The sequence below is a fragment of the Suncus etruscus genome, chromosome 18 (genome assembly GCF_024139225.1).
Source record: "Suncus etruscus isolate mSunEtr1 chromosome 18, mSunEtr1.pri.cur, whole genome shotgun sequence".
Lineage (NCBI taxonomy): Eukaryota > Metazoa > Chordata > Mammalia > Eulipotyphla > Soricidae > Suncus > Suncus etruscus.
In genome coordinates, this window is record NC_064865.1 from 33,282,950 (window position 1) to 33,299,720 (window position 16,771).

At 42.8% G+C, this 16,771-nt stretch overlaps 1 protein-coding gene and 2 pseudogenes across 1 annotated transcript in view; 2 read left to right on the forward strand and 1 right to left on the reverse strand.

Moving 5' to 3' along the window:
- The window catches only part of PRR3 (proline rich 3), a 641,937-nt gene that overhangs the window by 384,860 nt on the left and 240,306 nt on the right, over positions 1-16,771 (forward strand). The gene's annotated exons all lie outside the window — the stretch shown is intronic.
- LOC125995777 (class I histocompatibility antigen, Gogo-C*0203 alpha chain-like) lies at positions 198-6,705 on the reverse strand (annotated as a pseudogene).
- LOC125996471 (popy Class I histocompatibility antigen, A-1 alpha chain-like) lies at positions 14,024-16,218 on the forward strand (annotated as a pseudogene).

Consider the following 16,771-nt stretch of genomic DNA (forward strand, 5'->3'; position numbering starts at 1 on the left):
AGGCTAAAACCAGTATGGATAATAAGGAAATCTATCTCACAAAAACTCAGACCAAGGTGCGGGCTGACGAATCCAGCCCCACCATCAACAATATAGAATTTTTTTCTGGAAGAAAAACAACTCGGAAAGTTAAGCCTGATTCTAGTGAATTGCATGACAGTAGTGACTCAGACAATGATCAACCTCCAGTGCTAACTTCAGAAGGCCTCGTTCTATTCACAAAATTGAATCGCACAACAGTGCAGATTCAGACGATGAACCACACGCATGGCCTCAGAGCTCTATTCAGAGTAATTTTGCTAATCCGGCCTCATCCCCTTTACACGGGGTAAATGTTTCTAACTATGTACCCTATCAGATGGAAGAATTAGATCAGTTTAAAAAAGCATGTAAAGAGTATGGGCCAAAATCACCATACAGTGTGGAGTTACTAAGACTTCAGAGCCATAACTCATCTTGGACTTTGTATGATTTTAAAAGAATCGCTGAAATATGCCTGTCATCTAAACAGTGAACTGAATGGGAAATGTACTATTCAGAAGGCATAAAAGCCAAATTATATAGCCCAGATGGTACGAAAAAGCAAGTGGCAGGTGTTACTCTATCTTATGAATTAAAGATGGCAGAAAATCAATTTGCAAATATTCAGACACAAGAAACTTTACCTAAAGAAATCTTAAATTTAATTAGGAATATTGCACTGTCATCATGGGAAAAAATTGATTCTAACAGCATTGGTAGAGGAAACTTTTTAAAAATTACCCAAGGAGGGACCGGAGAGATACCATGGAGGTAAGGCATTTGCCTTTCATGCAGGAGGTCATCGGTTCGAATCCCGGCGCCCCATATGGTCCCCTGTGCCTGCCAGGCGCAATTTCTGAGCCTGGAGCCAGAAATAACCCCTGAGCACTGCCGGGTGTGACCCAAAAACCACACACAAAAAAAAAATTACCCAAGGCCCTTATGAGTCATATGCAGTTTGTAGGTAAGATTAAAGATGATCTGAAGTTACAAGTCGAAGATGAGGAGATGAGAAACTTTCTAGTAAAATCTTTGGCTTATCATAATGCAAATTTGGCCTGTAGATTAGTATTGAATACATTAAATGAAAAGGCAGATGTGAATGATTACCTTTATGCCTGTCAGAATGTCTATGGGGAACCCAACCCCCACCCCACTTAGACTCAGTACAAACCTTCCCAGTTACCAAGGGAACAATGCCTTACTCCCCTCGGGGACAGGACACTTTCCTTAAACCAGGTCTTTGCCCAAAATGCAAAAGGGGTCGCCACTGGGTGAAAGATTGCAGATCCAGAAACCTCATTGATAATAACCTAAGTAGAGGTTTCAACACGGTCCCCAGGAGGCAAATCGCATGCTACCATTGTGGAAAACAGGGGCATATCAAAAGAAATTGCCGTTTCCTTATAAATTCAGCTCCTCAAGAACACACATACAAGATGCAGGGAAACGCCCACAGGGCCTCCCCCCAGGCCCTTCCAAATCAGGGGCAAAGCTCACAGACAATAATCCTTCCAAGCCCAGCCCAAGAAAATTCATCACGATAAGGGAATTAATTCACTCCACATCAGGGAGTGCCAGATTAGACATATTATGCCCAGAGGACATTACAATTTACCCAGGAGCATGCCCTTACATGTTAGAAACTGGCATTGTGGGCCCGCCACCCCCAGATACTATGGGTTTGATTCTTGGTAGAAGTTCCCTCAACATAAAGGGTATATCAGTAATCACTGGTGTCATTAACTCAGATTCTATGGGAGAAATCATTGTAGTTATTACTGTACCAGTTACAAGGACCTTTAAAAAAGGAGAAGCGATTGCCCAGATAGTAATAGTGCCTTATGTCAAATTTGGGACTTCAGAAAAGACTAGAATTGGAGGTTTTGGAAGCACAGATCCGGGTGCTGCTCAAAACCCAATCATGGCTCTGGTTACTAAATGTAAAGATGAACACCCAATGATCAAACTTCACTTGGAAGGGCAACCCTTTGACGGAATGATAGATATGGGTGCTCGGGTTACCGTAATTACTGATAAAGAATGGCCAGAAAATTGGCCTCTTCAGGAAATCCCGTATTCGTTAGAAGGAATAGGAGGCCTGAACTCCTGTCTGTTGAGTACGAGGACTATGATATTTTACAGCCCAGAAAATCAAAAGGCGATAATCAGACCTCACGTGGGCCCATTTTCACCATCCCTGTGGGGCCGTGACCTACACAAACAGTGGAAAGCAGAATTCCAACTCCATTAGCTCCAGAAGAGCCCGAACCTTCTTTTGATTTAAAAACCAAAAAATTTTAGTAGGGGCCACTACCATAAAAACACCAGCACCATAAAAATAAAATGGAAATCTGATGAACCAATTTGGACAGGTCAGTGGCCCCTTAAAACTGACAAATTAAAGGTGCTGAAAGAATTAGTGGAGGAACAGCTAAGTTTAGGACATATTGAACCATCTTTTTCTCAATGGAATTCACCTATATTCACTATAAAAAAGAAATCCAGTAAATGGAGACTTTTGATGGATCTTAGAGCTGTAAATTTATCCATGATATCTATGGGCAAATTGCAAACTGGTTTACCCTTACCTGTAGTTATTCCAAAGGAATGGCCATTAATTATAATTGAGCTGAAGACTGCTTCTACCATATTCCTATTCACCCAGATGATAAAAAACGTTTTGCATTCTCAGTTCCTTTTCTCAATAATACCCATCCCTGAAAACGTTTCCAATGGACTGTTCTCCCCCAGGGCATGCTGAATTCCCCAACAATGTGTTAGTTTTTTGTAGATAAGGTTTTGAGCTCTGCTCGTGAAAAATTTCCTCAAGCCATGATATTTCATTATACAGATGATATCTTGCTCACAATGAACAATGAAACAGATTTATGGGACTTATACTCTTATGCATTGACTGTTTACAAACATCAGGACTGAAAATAGCTTTAGAAAAAATACAGATAATGCCACTGTATCAATATTTGGGTTTTATTTTGGACCGGACGTCTATACGTCCACAAAAGATTTCTATCAAAAAAGAAAACCTCAGAACGGTTAATGATTTTCAGAGACTTTTAGGTGATGTAAATTGGCTCCACCCTTCACTAGGAATCCCGAATGCAGAGTTATCTAATCTGTTTAAAACGTAGGAGGGTGACCCTGCTTTAGATAGCCTGAGAAACTTAACAACAGCTGCCAAAAATGAATTGGACATCTTCTTGAGCAGATTATAAAAATCGTTTCTCTTAAGATTCATCCCAGGAGAAAAGGTATTTCTGTTAATCTTCCCTACTATAGAAACCCCCACAGGGGCCCTGATGTAACAGTCAGGACCTTTGGAATGGGTGTATTTACAAAACAAACAGCCTCACTCAGTTGTCCCCTACTTGCAACTGATTTCAGAGATTATTATCAAGGCAAGACTCAGATCTATATCTTTACTAGGTTTTGACCCAGATATAATAGTTTTGCCAGTACCAAAAAAGGAAATTGAGTCAATATTGCCTCTTAATGAATCTCTACAAAGGGCCCTCTCAGATTTCACAGGAGAAATATCCTCCCATTATCCAGCAGGAAAAACTTGGGACTTTTTAAAGAAAACTCAGTTTGTTATTTCTTCAATTGTTCGGGATTCCCCTATTCCCAAATCCAAGGTTTTTTACATTGATGGATCCCAAAATGGAAAAGGAGGAATAACCGGAGACAACATTAATATGACCATAGATACCAAATATAAATCTGCACAGAAAGTTGAATTAGCAACGTTAATTTACCTATTTGAAAATGTATCTGAAGCCATGAATATAGTTTCTGATTCTTTGTATGTGGTAAATTTATGTCATGTGATAGCCACTTCTTCCCTTAATGCTAATAACCCAATCATACAAAACTTACTTAAACGATTACAGCAGCTTCTTCAAAAACGAACTGAGCCCATCTTCATCACTCATATTAGAGCCCCTCGCCTTCCACAGACCCTTGTTTTTAATCCCCCAGAATCAGGTACCACCCAATGGTGGGATCAGATACCAACCAATGGTGGAAGCAGAATCAGGTACTACCCTAGGGTGGGGGCAGAAAGCCAGGTCACACCCTAGGGTAGGGCACAATCACCAATCAGGTTAGGGTGAGTAACATAGTAATCCCCTAAAATATTTACATACACAACAGAGTGTAACCTCATGTTCAGAGAAAGGGTGGTAGGTTATGCGTCCTTTGGGGGGCTCTGTAAGAAAGAATGAGAAAATTCACTTTGCATTACTCCATGGTCTTGTAAAGCAGAATGCAAATGACCCCCCTGAGAATGGAGAAGATAACTGGTTTACCTTAGTGGTATCTTAGTCAAACCCTATTTCATGTATCAATATAAGCGCTTTAACACTAAGACATATTCTTTGATTCACATGCTTGTTGTTTTGAAAGAAGGAAGCACAAAATTCAAATACCTGCCTAACTCAGAAAACTGAGGTAAAATTCTATTTCATATATTTTTATGGAATGATTATTTGGGTAACATGCAAGTACTACCTTTAATGCAGACATGGGGGTAGGAGGTTGAATGATTGACGAGAAAAGTAGGATTTAGGCTCCAAGCATTTTCTTATCTGAGAATTATATGCAATAAAGTCATAGTTCATGGTTCACAGATCATCCTCTCGGTGGAAAGGAGCCTGACCTGTAGCTTTAGAAAGGGCCTATGTAAACCAGGGGAGACTGGAATCCTTGACTGCCCTTTGAGCAATGTGGGCAAGACTCTCTCTCTCTGGTATGGAAAAGAATCTTTTACAGATTTCTCCCTGTACACACCAGGAGGGCACTAGTGGGAGATTGGAATCCTTGACTGCCCTTTGAGAAATGTGGGCAAGACTCTCTCTCTCTCTGGTATGGAAAAGAATCTTTTACAGATTTTTCCCTGTACACACCAGGAGGGCACTAGTCTCACACTGAACTCACTGGCTTCCCTCCTCTTAGGAAGTCAGCCTCCTCCTCCCCCCATCCTTCCTCCTCTTCCTCCTCTGCTTCCCCTCTTCCCTCTCCCCCTCCGCCCCATCCCAGGAAATCAGAAGGCCTTGATACCTTTGCGCAGCAGCGTCTCCTTCCCGTTCTCCAGGTGTCTGAGGAGCCACTCCACGCACATCCCCTCCAGGAAGATCCTCTGGTATTGAGCCATCCGCTCCCACTTGCGCTCCCACTTGTGTTTAATGATCTGAGCCGCCGTGTTGGCCGCGGTCCAGGAGCTCAGGTCCTCGTTCAGGGAGATATAGTCGGCGCCACCGTAGGCAGACTGAAAGTACCCGCGCAGCAAGCGCCCGTCCGGCCCCGGGTCGCAGCCGTGCATGTTCTGAAGGGTGTGAGAGCCTGAGACCCCACCCCGCGACCGCCCAGATTAATCATGAACGGGAAACGAAACCGGGCCCAAGTCTCAGAGTCTCCTCCAAGGCTATAAACAGTTCGGGTCGTGTCCCAGAGCCTCGGGTCGTCCCCAACCCGCCCTGGATCTCGACCCAGCGCTCACCATCCTCGCTCTGGTTGTAATAGCCGCGCAGGCTGTTCAGGCTCACTTGGAAAATTTGGGCGCCGTCCTTGGCTCGCAGAGTCTCCGGCTCCCACTATTCGGGCCACAACAGCTCCGCCCACGGAACCTGCGGCTCTGCCCTCTGGCTCTCGAACCGTCCAAACTGCGTGTCGTCCACGTAGCCGACGGCGATGAAGCGGGGCTTCCCTTGGCCGGGCCGGGACACCCCAGTAACGAAATATCTCAGAAAGTGGAAACCTGGGACCGGGCAGAGGATGAGACCCGTCCCGAACCCGCCTCATCGCAACCTGTACCAGGTTCGAGGGTGCCCTGGTGGAAGGGAAAGAGGCATGGAGAGAGAAAAGGGTGGCAGAACGGAGAAGGCAAAGACCAGGGGAGGCTGGGTTGTTAATTGGAGAAAGCAAGCAGTGCCTGTTACCGCGGAAAATCTCCTCGGGAGTCCTGCCCTCCTGCCTGGCCATCGTCCCTTCCTTCGCTCGGGACCATTCCCACTCGACTTTACCCGCCCAGGTTTGGGCCAGTGTCCCCATGAGCAAGCAGTAGGGAGACTGCATAAACCATCGCGGAGTTCCCCCCTTGACCTAGTGAGGATTTGTAGTCGAGCTGTTAGACTCCGACTGGTTTCTCTAAAATGTTGGCAACCCTTGGGAGTGAAGACAGGGGACACGTCAGGAGTATCTGGCTAATAGACTCGAAACAGGTTCAGTTTGAGTCCCCCAGGGGAGACGCGAGGCTCCGTAAAACGGGGGGGTGCGTTTGACCTCGGCAAACACTGCATAACAAGCTAAGCGCCCTGTTTATGTCTCTGTATGTCTCTGGAGCTGAGAGTTGCTGTGTCCTAATTCAAACCCCGCTTCGAAAAGCTATGCATTGCAAAACGTACTCATTGCAAAAACCATTAATACAGATATCACCTTTGATTAAAAAATCAGCTCAAATTATTTTATATATTTTGTTTTGTAGGTTAAAGTTTTTTTTTAATAAAGATACTATTTACAGTCGCTCGGGGGCGCGAAAAAATGTTTTTTCTTCCTGGGGGGGGGTGGTTATGACAGAAAATAATTGAGAAGCGCTGGGTTAGAGAGATGGAGAAACCTCCGCACCAAAGGTTCCAATACCAAGTCCCTTAGGCAGAGTTCTGACATTCTTTGTCACATCATCTCGTTCGAAGACTGAGTCAGTGGTTCTCTAACGTTTTAGTTTCAGGATCTATTCTATGTCTTAGCTGTGAGTAAGATTCTTTACTTTCGATGCTGGAGTAACAGCACAGCAGGTAGGGAGTTTGCCTATAACGTGGCCAACCAGGATTAAATGCCTGGTATCTGATGTGGTCCAAAGTCCGCAGGGAATAATTAATATCTGAGTGTAAAGCCAGGAGTAACTCCTAAGTGCCCCCAGGTGTAACCCCCAAAAACATATTCCTTATGTGGGTTATACCTAGCAAGATTTAATTTACCTTATTACAAATAAAAATAAATTTTAAGATGTTTATTTAGGGACTATGCTTTGGAAGATTGTTAAGAATAAAATTTCAGTCACAAATTTTCAATTCCAATCCCACCACTAGTGTCCATATTCTCTACCAATCATTCCAGGTTCTCTACTTCCCAATCTGCCTCCTTGACAGGCACATTTAAAGTTTAATTTTTGTAGCTTACAGTAGTGGTATAGATATACCTATATACTCGAGTATAAGCAGATTCCCCCCCCCCAATTTTACTTTAAAAACTGAGGAAACTTAGTGACTCGAGTCTAAACCGAAGTGGAAACTGCAGTAGCCACTGATAAATTTCAAAAATAAAAATATATAGCCAAAACAATTACAGTAGTTGAGGAATCAGTAGATTAAATGTTTTTCAATATTTCTTGCTAAAGAAAAACTGTAAATAGCAACAATAACTTTAAAATTTAAAAGTGCAGAAAACCTCACTTAACAGGTAATCAAGCTAAATCACAAAGGTTAAAATCTTTCAAAACTGGATTCCTCCTCCTCCTCAGCATCTGTATGTCCAAACAGAGCTTCAGCTGTATCTGATGTGAAGGTATCAGCATAGACATTGTCATTATCACTGAATTTGCAGCTATAATATCACTGCTGTTGGTCTCATACAAAGCGCAGAATATTGTGGGTTAAATAGTTCAGTGGCATCCAGTTCAGTTCAGCCTACCTCTTCAGCTCAGCCATGACTTGTGTGGACTGAGCTGAAGCACCGCCCCCTCCAGTTGACAGCAGATGACTGGAAACTACATTCATTTGATTTGGTGCGTGTGCATAACCTGTATGACCCATATATAAGTCGAGTTCAGGTTTTTCGGCACAAATTTTGTGCCAGAAAAATTCGGTTTATACTAGAGTATGTAGGTATTCAGATACTTTGCCTCTATAAGTTTCTTTCTTTCTTTCTTTCTTTCTTTCTTCTTTCTTTCTTTCTTTCTTTCTTGTTGGTTTTTTTGTTTTTGGTTTTGGTTTTGGTTTTGGTTTTTGGGTCACACTCTGCAGCGATCAGAAGCCACTCCTGGTTCTAGGCTCAGAAGTCACCCTCCCGCCCCCACGGAAGGCTAGGGGGACTATATGGGATGCTGGGATTCGAACCACTGTCCTTCTGCATGCAAGGCAAACACCCTACCACTGTGCTATCTCTGTGGCCCTGCCTCTATACGTTTCTTGACCCTTATATCTACTTTTCCTCTAGAAGATTCATGACCCTTACACTACCTTATACTACCTCAATACCACCCTCTTCCGTCCTACTTCCACTTCTCTCCTTCCCTGGAGTTTTCATTTCCATAATCTAGGGCCAAGAGTTTTTTCACCTTTGATAACTTACTTTCCCTTGTCATGTTATTCTTTATACTACAGACTAGTGAGAATACCTGAAATTTGTCCTTGTCCTAATTTATGTCACTTAATAAAATATCCTTCAGTTCAGTAGTTGCAACAAATTGCATGGCTTTATTATTCCTTGTTGGCTCCATTGTGCATATATATCACAATTTCATTATTCATTCATCTGCTTTGTAGATATGAGTTATTTATATGTCCTGAATAATTACTGAGCACTGAAATAAACATAGGTGTGCATTTTATCTTTTAAGCTTTCTTAGAGGTAAATACTAAGAAGTAGAATACTAAGGTATTACTAAGGTAAATACTAAGAACTAGAATCCCTGGATCAATGATATGAAGCCTATTTACATTCTGAACTAAGTTCCATAATGCTATCTATAGAACTTGAACCAGACAACATTCCCACCAACAGTGCATGAAAGTTTCTTTTTCATGATATCTGCCCAGCACAATTTTTTTCTAGTCTTTTGGTATATGCCATTCTCACTTGTATGAGGTGATAGTTCACTATTGTATTAATTTGGATGTCTCTAATAATAAGAAATGATGAACACTTTTTTTAATTTTGGTTTTTGGACCACACCAGCGGCTCTCAGGTGTTACTTCTGTATGCAGAAATTGCTCCTGGCAGGCTCGGGGACAACATGAGATGCTGAGAATCGAACCTGAGTCAATCCCTGGTGGGCTGCATGCAAGGCAAATGCCCTACTGCTGTGATATCTCTCTGTGTATTTTTATGTCACATTTAGATTTTATTTAAAAAATATATGATCATAGAAGAAAGTATAGGTTATAGTGGAAGGAAGCAATAGTTTTTATTAAAAATTCTAAAAAATAATCCAACTTTATAAGTAAGAAACTGATTATCATTTAAAATATTGGAATTTAAAATTAATTACAAAAGTTTTTACACTTGCACAAATTCCAAGCACATGTTGGTTTTTGAAGACAGAATTTTCTATATAGTGTATTAGGCCCAAGCCACAGTTTCTATTAAGTACAACAATAGTAACAACAAGGCAACACAAATTTAGAATCCCTAGTCCACACAAAAATAAAGAGCTTTTCTGCCAAGCCAGGATCAAAGAACCCTGTCCTATTGATGAGACAAGCTCATTACCAGCTGAGCCCATGTTGAGTGTCTCAACCCTTAGGATATAGTTCCAGGAAACAATCACCCTCTTCCATGAGTTATGGTGGTTCTTTATCATATACCTTGATACAAAGTCATGGGACCCTCAGAACAGAAATTAAGGAGTCGCTTTACCTTATTCTCAGAGGAAGTCTCTCACTTCACATCCAACTCTCTTGTTCCAAGACCATAGGAAAACTACATGGGGTAAGTACAGAGTGTCACACTTTATAGTCTGCCTAACCCTGGAACTAGCCCAGGGACTTGGTTAAGAGTCCCACAGAACTATCAGGTTCTACCAAGAGAGAACCTTGAAGGTTCTCTTGAAGGTTCTACCAAGACAGTGATTACAACTGAGGTCTCCAACAAATAAATGAGAGCTAAGTAAAGTACTCCCAGAAAATATGATTGCTAATTAAATTGATTTATAATAAAAAAATTTTTTGTTTGTTTTTGGGCCACACCTGGTGGTGCTCAGGGGTTACTCCTGGCTGTCTGCTCAGAAATAGCTCCTGGCAGGCACGGGGGACCATATGGGACACCGGGATTCGAACCAACCACCTTAGGTCCTGGATCGGGTGCTTGCAAGGCAAACACCGCTGTGCTATATCTCCGGGCCCTAATAAAATATTTTAAAAATCAATCTAAATCATATACATATAAATAATGTGGATATTATTTTTAAAAAATAGCCAACCAACAACTACAACATATCAGGCCTCTTACAATCTAAAAATCATTTAAAATGTTTAAATATAATTATACAAGGAGGAAAAAAAATCTTAGCTAAACCAAGTCAAGCAACCTTATTTTCACATCTATGTAACTTAAAAAAATAATATCCTAGCATTATTGACTACTTGGACTTTTCCTTTAATAACTTGTGAAAAGACATATAAGGGAAAAGTACAGAAGACACTATTTTGGTACTAGCAGAAAATTAAGATTCTTTCTACAAAATAAACTGCACACCAATATAAAGTTTTAATATTCCATGAGGTGTATCCTAACCATAGGACAACTCATGGCTCTGTGCTAGGGATCACTCCTAGTGTGGCTTGGAGACTAAATGGGATGCTGGGGTTAGAACCCAGATTGGCTGCATGCAAGGCAAGTGCTTTACCCTCAACTGCTGTGCTCTTGTTTCAGCCCCAAAATATTATAATGCCCCATGGAAATTTTATTTTTGGTGCTAATTAACAGCTACTTGAATCAAAAATTAGGCCAAAAAATATCAGGAAAACATGGAAAGTTGGAATCCTGGCACAACTTTATACTGTGATTTGTGATATTGAAATATGCCCCAACATATTTTAAGGAAAGAAAAGAAAATTCACCAGATCCCAGTGTTATTATCTGTAGTGGACAGTGATTCTTTTTTCTTATTCTCCTAAGCATAGAAAGTACTTCTGTAGTTTCTTTTTTTTTTAATTTTTTATTTTGAATTATGAGAACAAAAGATGCAAAGAAAGAGGACAAGGTAAAGTTACAGTGGAAGGACAATCAGCCATAACATAATTCTCAGAAGAAGTCCCCTTGCTGATATCTTAACTTTGAACTTTCAGCCAAAGAACGTTAAGATAAATAAAACAGAATCCATGTACAATTACTTTGTCCCTCAAGTCCCCAAATTGTAGCACACAAGGCAATCTAAAGCCATAAAACTTACGTAACTCCTTAAACATTAGAGGCATAGTATTTTTTACATTTCCATGTACATGCATATTACCTTGTTAACCTCAAATTTTAAGTGGGTGCATTTTAAGAATTAGAGTCAAAGGAGCACAGTAAAAATGGTGTTAGAGTGGCAATTGTTGTTTGCATAGGCCCACCAAAATATGAGAGGCATGGAAAGGAATAACCTTGGCCTAAATACAAAGAGCTCCTACCCCTGAAGTTTCCTGGCATAAGACCAACTCTAGGATCCAGGCAAGTTAGATCGTCCAATCCAAGACATTGTCCGTAGTGCCAACACACGTTTCATACAGTCTCTGTCGTTGGTATCATGTTTCTGTATTAAAGATCCTGGAATCTGCATATCCTACATAGAAGTCAGGATGTGGAGCGTCCTCTCGTTTCACCTCACCATTAAAGGGCAATGCAGGAAGCCCTGTCCTGTAAGCAGGTCATTGTTGTTAAGTCTTCTCAGTGTTAAGGGTCTTTTGAGCAGGTCGATGTCTGAGCAGTGGTAGGGTCTTCCGTGGTAGAGGATTGCTTCCAGGTTATGTTATAGACAAACCTGGATGTTTCGTGGATGTCTTCTCTAGATCAGGGGTGAATGAAGAATGTCCATTCTTCTGAGGCCAGTACCAGGTCTTTATGTCAATGTTCAGGGTGTAAGGTCTCATTGCACTACAAGATTTGTGTGTTCCCATCTCTATTAGATAAGAACTTATTGGTATGTATAGTATTTTCCCATTTTAGTGTGCCTAAGCAAACAAGAAATAAAGCCACGTGGTGCTATCAGATATATGGGGGCATAAGAACATTTCCAACAATACCCATGACTTGGTTCAAACATAAGCATTAAACTGAGGGATTTTTTCACACCAAATTTCATATTGAGCAGTTCACAAAGAGAGGATAAAAAAACATGGGGGGGGGGATCATCACTGTATAAGAAAATATTCAGCAAAAGTTATAGCCGTCAAAGAAAACACCCATAAAATGTTGAAGAGACATAAGTGTCCATTTTATGCCTTTTAAAATATTGGGTGAGTGTTAACTCCAGGCACCACTTTGATCTGTGACTTAGGACTCTACAGTACTTAAGTTAGAAAGGGTAAATGAGGAGTAATGATGATAGAAGTTAAGGAAGTTAAAGAGAAATATGATCTTATGAAGGGGTATGCAAAAGGGCAGAGTACAAAATGGACATTCTGCATACATAAAAACAAAAATCAATGATAGTGAGTACTATTAATGTATCTTGTGCATCGCCCCCGCGCGATTTTGAAAATATAGACTGGACAGAGATTACCAGTGACTTCAAGAAGCTGGGAGGCCAGAAGTTCAGGGCCCCGCCCAGACCCTCCCTAAGGAGCTGAATGGATAATGGGGGAAAGCCTAGGGTACCTTCAAGCTCCACCAAGGGGCCCAACTCACCCCACACCCCCACTCACTTCTGTAGTTTCTAATTCAAAAATATTTATCAACGCCCATTTCTTTTTCTTCCTTCCTTCTTCCTTCTCCCTTCCTTCCTTCCTTCCTTCTTTTCTTTCTTTCTTTCTTTCTTTCTTTCTTTTCTTTCATCACACCAATGGTGCTCAGGGTTTACTTTAGTTTTTAAGTTAGACCCAGTGGTGCTCAGGGGTTACTTCTGTCTCTGGGCTCAGAAATAGCTTTTGGCAGGTTCAGGGGAACAGAACTGGGGTCTGTATGGGGTTGGCCTTTGCCGGTGTACAAGGCAGAGGCCCTACCACTGTGCTATCACTTCAGCCCCCAACACTCATTTCTTATTTGTTAACATCCAGGGTTTTAAAATTACTTTGGTTGATATTAAAATATCTTTATTTAAAAATTTATGAGAAAAGAGAATTATGAAATGGAGTATTTGCTAACAACTGTAGTTAATAATACTTAAAATTTTACACATAACATTTAGTTTTCTTTTCAGTTTCGGTTTTTGGGCCTAGCTGTGTATTTTTAATTTAGTATCAAAGTTGACTATCTACAGCCATGTGAAAAGGTTATTGAAAATATTACTTTTACAGATTTGTAGGCAGCTGTATTTTTTTTTTTTTTTTTTTGGTTTTTGGGCCACACCCGGTAACGCTCAGGGGTTACTCCTGGCTATGTGCTCAGAAGTTGCTCCTGGCTTGGGGGAGCATATGGGACACCGGGGGATCGAACCGCGGTCCGTCCAAGGCTAGCGCAGGCAAGGCAGGCACCTTACCTTTAGCGCCACTGCCCGGCCCTGGCAGCTGTATTTTTATTACTTCACCCAAATAATAGATTAATTATGAAAGAAATTCTATTAGTGACATGAGACAGAAAAGAAAGATTTGTAAAAATGCAAAATTTTAGTTTCACTCTTATCATAGTGAAAATTATTATATAAAATAGTAATTTTCATTAAAATTACATTTTGTTGTGTTTTTAGTAGTTTGGTAATTACCATTATATAATTATATTATGATGAATTTTTGAAAGTCTCCAACTTCTATTCCTAACTTGGTAAATATTAATAGATATAAATAATATCAAGCAAACTATCTATAGGGTTCTCCCTCACTTGTAAAACTTTAAAGAGATATTGAAATGACATAAAAAAGAAATCTCAGTCCTTAGACCAGAGGACAAAGCATCGAAAGCAAAGCCCCAGAATCTGGAGTGGTGACTGTAAAACGGAAGATAACAGCGTCCTGGAGCAAGCTGCCTTTCTTGAGTTTCTCTTCTCCTCTAGCCTTCTACGTCAGAAATTCGGTAGTGAAAGCTGCCACTTGCTGGGAGGCAGAATCTCTGTCGAGTCTAGACTCTGAAGATGTGGGTCGTGGCGCCCCGGACCTTCCTACTGCTGCTCTCGGGGACCCTGGGCCTGACCCAGACCCGGGCGGATGAGTGAAGGGTCCGGAGGAAACAGTCATGTAGGAGGGGAGGGAACAGCCCGGCGGGGTGCAGGACACGTTGAGAAAAGCCTCTCCGTAGTCCCCAAGCCAGATTGCCGCCCCTCCCCACCCCGGCCAGGTTCCTCTGTCTCGACTTGTGCCCCCCAAAGTTTCGTCCTTCTCTGTCCTCCCCGCCTTTTTTCCGTTCCCGAGCCCTACGAGTTCCCTTCCGCCCATCACTCTCGGACCCTGGACCGCACGAGGTGACGAGGGGTCTGGTTTGTGTCGCCACCAGGTCCCCACTCCCTGAGGTATTTTGTCACTGGCATGGCCCAGCCTGGCCTCCAGAAACCCCGCTTTATGGTGGTGGGCTACGTGGACGACACTCAGATCGGGCGCTTCGACAGCGACTCCGCACTACAAAGGGCTGAACCGCAGGCGGGGCCGAGTATATCCAGCGGGAGACTACGAGAGCAACGAATCACCTGCAAACTTTTCGAAAACACCTGAGCAACCTGCGCGACTACTACTATCACAGTGAGGCCGGTGAGCGCAGGGCCCGGGTGCAGGGCCCCCAAGGACCACTCGGGGTCGCTCCAGGCTCAGGTTGCAAAGTCATCTTGAGCTGAGGGACCTGCCCTGCACGCGACCCAGGAAGAGTGATTGAAGGGAACTTGGCCCTGATTTCATTTTCATTTTCATGAATCTCTACGGGGCGCGTCAGGGTTCCACACCTTCCAGAATATGCACGGCTGCGACGTGGGGCCGGACGGGCGCCTCCTGCGCGGGTACGAGCAAATCGCCTACGACGGCGCCGACTACATCGCCCTGAACGAGGACCTGAGCTCCTGGACCGCGGCGGACACGGCGGCTCTGATTACCCGGCGCAAATGGGAGGCGGATGGAAAGGCTGGCCGCCACGGAAACTTCCTGAAGGTCCCGCTCGCAATGCCTTCGTAGGCACCTGGACAACGGGAAGGAGACGCTGCTTCGCACAGGTCCTAGGACCCTAGCGCTTCCAGGCTTTCAGATAGAACGTGGCTGACTCCCTAGAAGGAAGAAAAAAACTAGGACTCAGTGCCAGAATAGCATCTTCCTTTAAATAACAGATTTCGTTTCCCTTGGATCCCAAAGTTTGTGTGAAACCCAGTTTTCTCTGGAGGCTTTATTCTCAAGCTGAGAACAACTTTTTGGAGACCTGTCTCCTGCTTTATCCATTCACCCTCCACCAGGTTAACAATAGACTTTTTTTTTAAGAGACCTGCACCTTCTACCAAAAAATAGGATTTTTTTTTTTTTTTTTTTTTTTTTGGTTTTTGGGCCACACCCGGCGGTGCTCAGGGGTTACTCCTGGCTGTCTGCTCAGAAATAGCTCCTGGCAGGCACGGGGGACCATATGGGACACCGGGATTCGAACCAACCACCTTTGGTCCTTGGATCGGCTGCTTACAAGGTAAACGCCGCTGTGCTATCTCTCCGGGCCCAAAAAATAGGATTTTTATAGAAAAAAAATCCTTGCCAAAAAATTAGGATTTTATCCCAGTTTCTTAAAAGCAGCAGTCTAATTTTAGCTTTCTCTTATAAAATAATTATCCTGAGTAGAGGAGGAAGTTGTATGTCACTGGAAAAGTGCATAGCATTAGTTTTAATCCTCACACCGCAGAGGTAAAGCAATTATCTTGGCCATTCTCAAGATGATCACTTGTGTGCTGTTTCAGTGGACCATGGAGTAATCTAAAAATAAAATTTCTAATTTATTTTTCCTCAGAACCCCCCAAAAGACACAAAACCCACCACCCCTTCTCTGACCGTGAGGTTACCCTGAGGTGCTGGGCTCTAGGCTTTTACCCTGCGGAGATTTTCCTGACCTGGCAGCGTGATGGGGAGGAACTGACCCAGGACACAGAACTGTCGGAGACCGGGCCTTCGGGGGACGGAACCTTCCAGAAGTGGGTGGCTGTGGTGGTGTCTTCTGGAGAGGAGCAGAGATACACGTGCCATGTGCATCACCAGGGTCTGCCACAGCCCATCACCCTGAAATGGGGTAAGGAGGGGCAACAGGGCACTGAATCTGTTCTCAGGAGTTATTAGGTGAGTCCTATTGGTGGAATGCTAGAGGGCTGAGCTATGAGCCAGCCTTTTTATCCTTCCTTCTAACATCCCCCTCTTCAATCTAACATCCCTACTGTGGGTATCGTTGTTGGGCTGGTTCTCCTTGGAGTTGAGTTTGCTGGAGCTGTGATCTACAAGAAAAAGCACTCAGGTAGAGTGGGTGCAGAACTGTCTTTGAGTTTTTGGTTTTTTTTTTTTAATCAGATTGCGATGCTGGGAATAATCTATTCTACCTTGTTAGTGAGACTGCTCACACTTTTGGGGAAAACTTATGTTTGTGAAAATGAAAGATAACTTGTCCTGGGATTCAGAACTAGAAAGTTCCTCTGTGATTGTGTGACTCAGTGTCATCCCTGACCTTCTAATGTAAACTTTTCTTCCTCCAGGCAAAAATAGAGGATATGATGAAACTTCAAGTGTCAGTTTCTGGAAGTGTGATCCCTGAGACCTTTGAGAGTAAGCAGGAGTCCGTAGGGAAACCAGAGCTTCTCCTTTAGTCCCATTTCATGTGAGTGTAGACAGGAAGTCTATGGGGAGCCAGAGTTTCTCTGTTAGTCCCATTTCATGTGGGC